The 4,004-nt window shown below is 48.3% G+C and overlaps 1 pseudogene; it reads left to right on the forward strand.

The window, feature by feature from the left end:
- Positions 1-965: 965 nt before the first annotated feature.
- On the forward strand, positions 966-1,735 carry LOC136578079 (mitochondrial dynamics protein MID49-like; annotated as a pseudogene).
- The last annotated feature ends 2,269 nt before the right edge of the window (positions 1,736-4,004 follow it).

Raw genomic sequence — 4,004 nt, forward strand, 5'->3', positions numbered from 1 at the left:
ATAATTGGTAGTCGGTGACATAGAAAGTGAAAAAGTTGCCCGTTTTTGCTCAGATTCCCACATGCAAAAATGTGCTGTTTTTTTTGGATCGTGGACACCTTGGGAGAGTAAAAAAAAATGTATTTTTCTTTTTGACCCTCCTGCGGTGTCCAAGCTCTTTTCAAACTGCTGTGCACACGCTCTCCCCTGGAAGCCTATGGGACTGTGTTCGCACAGCGGTCTGAAAATGGTCCTATTTTTTTGACTGCGTGCGGACTTTACTAGGAGCAGGTGAGTGGAGCAGTGCAGGAGTAGGTGAGTAAAGGTAATACATCCCCCCTGACTCCCGCCGCCTCCCCACACACTATAACTTAGTGTTCAGTGCCGTTCGGAGTTGACCATTCGGAGATGGAGCGAAGGAGAGCCTGATTCTTTTCTTTCCATCCTTCCAGATGTCGCAGCTTCGAGCAGTGATCCTCCACAACCCCCTGCTGCTGAGAAGACCCCTATGTGCCTCACCGTACGGGAGACCCTCCTGCATTACTACACCCTCAAAGCAGTTGTGCCCGAAGACAAGACACAAGTGGCCAGACAGCTGCTGATGGACTTTGTTAGCGAACTACAGGACTTTCTGAAGGCAAAGCACCCCGAAATGCCTTTGTTCTCCATGCAGTTGGTAGGTTCCCTGGGTAATGGCCTCCCCGTTACCAGTTTGGACCAGGCTTACGTATTACTGCCTCTAATACTTGAACCGGATCTGTGGACCATCTCAGTGGCGCTCTATCCTCAATGGCGCTCTATCCTCAGTGGCGCTCTATCCTCAGTGGCGCTCTATCCTCAGTGGCGCTCTATCCTCAGTGGCGCTCTATCCTCAGTGGCGCTCCATCCTCAGTGGCGCTCTATCCTCAGTGGCGCTCCATCCTCAGTGGCGCTCCATCCTCAGTGGCGCTCCATCCTCAGTGACGCTCTATCCTCAGTGACGCTCTATCCTCAGTGACGCTCTATCCTCAGTGGCGCTCTATCCTCAGTGGCGCTCTATCCTCAGTGGCGCTCTATCCTCAGTGGCGCTCTATCCTCAGTGGCGCTCTATCCTCAATGACCCTCTATTTTGGATAATTAAAAGGGTTATTCTGGAGTATACAGTCTGGGGGCTTAGTCCATGGGACAGGTATATGTTGGGGGGCTACCTTTCTACCAGGATAATCGTGGAGTCCTTGCACAAGACCATCACATCGTCCATTAACTGGCCATCGATTGGGACGGTCCTTGAGCAAAGGACCTTTTACCGCGAGGAGATTCTCCGGCTCCAGAGCCTAGACAGCAACGATTCAACAGAAGCGCCTACACATACTAAAGAATATCGGCCATCAGCGCTCAGGACTTGGCCAACTGTCTTCAACCCATCTAAGACGTGTTGTTCTCCATGTCAGTAATGACTCATCTGATTGGTCAGAGTCTAGTATAGCCGACCGCTTACTACAGGTCATAGAGGCGCTCATCGGGTATCTGGGCAGCAGGACCCTCCCTTGCTATTTTAACGAAGAAGTCAATTTATTCTCTCCCCTGATGAAGGAGGAGATCGGCTTTGGACTGTATCAGGTTTTTTTTCTGATCCCAGCTCCTTGCTGAGAAAATGAGGTTGTTTAAAGCCAACTGACGGCCGCCATTGGGTACTTAATGCTGAGTGCATCCTGCCAGAGGTCTCTACAGAATTACTCTTGCTACTGTATAATGAAAAGGTCTACAACTGCTAATATACATGTGTATCACTTGCTGACAATTTTCAAAATCTCTGCTTGCTTTCAGTGAATGCGGACACAGAGTTTGAAAATGTATCCTGCTCACACAGCTGCACCGCCCACTAGAAGGGAGAGCTCTGATACATTGTAACATGCCAGGAGCAGCACACGATCAAGGGCAGGTTTATAAGCCTTGAGGTATAAACAATGTTTCTATTCACTGACAGCAGGCAAAGATCTTGAATATTTAAAATTGAAATGCAAACTATATTAGAAAGTTGCAGAACTTTTCCTTACACTGTGATGTAAGCTTTACTTGTATCTGTGCTTCTCCAGGAACATTCAATAAAGTTAGTTGATGGCCTTGTTTGTGGATTTTGTGTCCCACTGTCTCACTGCTCTTACAGTAAAGAACATCCCTCTGTGTTGGTGATGGAACTGTCTTTCCTCTAACAGTAGAACGTCCGTTTCTTGCTTCAATTAACTTTATGTATGCAAAACTGGAGAGCCCCTTTAATCTCCCTAAGCAGGACTATAAGGCCTCATGTCCACGGGGAAAATCAGACCCGCAACGGATTCTTCATATAGAATCCGCAGCGGGTCCCTCCTGCCCCGCGGACATGAGGCCTAAAAATCAGAATAAACTCCCCTGCTCCGGACGATGCAGATCTTCCTTCCTTCGCGGCCAGATCTTATTTCTTCGGCCCGGCAGATGTGCTCGACACACCAGCGGCGGGCACATCCGCCGGGCCGAAGAAAGAGGTTTCCGGTCGCGAAGGGAAGAACTGCATCGTCCGGAGCAGGTGAGTTTAATTCTGGTACGGGTCTCCCGTGGATCCGGACAGCTTCCATAGGCTTCAATAGAAGCCTGCGGGAGACCCGCACTAAAATGGAGCATGTAATTTTTTTTCTGGCACGCGGATCCGCGCCTGACGGGAAAAATGACATCCGCAGATATTTAACTACCTGCGGGTGTCCAATGCATCCCTATGGGGCGCGGATCCGCATGTGGGAGAAACTCTGCAGATTTTAAGCCCGTGGACATGAGGCCTAATTCCTTTTTTTCCTGCCTTTCTATTTGTCTCTCATCTACAGTGTTCTATGCGGAAGTGGATCAGCGTACTGATAAGGACGGGCTCTGCGCTCACATACTATTGAGTTATAGTATCAGAAACTTCTAGGCAATTCTTTGAAGTTGTCTGGTTGAATTATGCTTTTGATTAGAAAAGTTTCTGTATCTTTAAAATTCAGATAGGTGTGCGATTAGTTAGACTGTCAGTCTGGCAATGCCTGCTGGGAACTGTAGTTTAGGACAATAACTAGAATTCTTGCAGAAGCGATGTGCGTACATAAGGTCTCATTCACAAGGGGTATTGTCACCACGTATTTTGCACGCCTTTTTCCTGTGTGCAACACGTGGTGAATGGAGGCAGTGAAAGTCTATGGACTTGAGTCATTCTGTTTCTGGGAAAGTTGGGTCACAATCAATATGGCCGCCACTACAACTCCCATAGTGGTCACCGCCCAGATATCACTAAGAATCATCTTTCCATAAGAGGATGACTCAAGGATTTGCGGAGACCTTTTACTAACCGGTGTATACAAGCCTTGGTGTTGTGCACTGTGATGTTACTGGTGGGTGCAGCCATATAACCCGGCACTAGGCGCACCGCTGTGGGGTCTATCTGTGTCTAGACCGCGCCGCTGGCCTCTCGCGGTTTCGCCTCGGCTGCTGTTTTTCATTGTAGATTTTGCTGCTTCAAATTCTATTTTTTTTTAAATAGGTTGTGCTGATAAAGTTTTTCCCCTGACCGCGGCGTGCGGAGGTGAGTAGGAGGATGTATGTATCCAGTGTGTCAGTGCAGAGATAACCCCGCTATATATATAGGGCGGGCGATGCCATGTGGCCAGACGGGCAGCCATTCAGTTAGGCTGGCTTCACACTGCAATATGCAGAGAACAGAACCCGCTGATCTCAATGACTTCATTTACATTTCGCTTACGCAAAAGAAAGATAAAACATTGCTCTATTTTTCTGCACATTTGCGCACCACAGGTCCCCATAGAAGTCAATGGGGGCACACAATACGCATGGAGATGCGTGAAACACTGTAATCGCACTGGGAAAAGAACACCTCGGGAACTAATTAGCCATTTCAATTGGGGTGTTTTTGTTTGCCGCACACAAATGAACATGTCCTGCGGGGCCAAATATATAGTACGATACTTCAATGCGCGTGCAAAAAAAGCATTGCTCATTCCGCAAATTCACAGTGTCCCATCGCT

Source organism: Eleutherodactylus coqui, chromosome 8, assembly GCF_035609145.1.
Source record: "Eleutherodactylus coqui strain aEleCoq1 chromosome 8, aEleCoq1.hap1, whole genome shotgun sequence".
Lineage (NCBI taxonomy): Eukaryota > Metazoa > Chordata > Amphibia > Anura > Eleutherodactylidae > Eleutherodactylus > Eleutherodactylus coqui.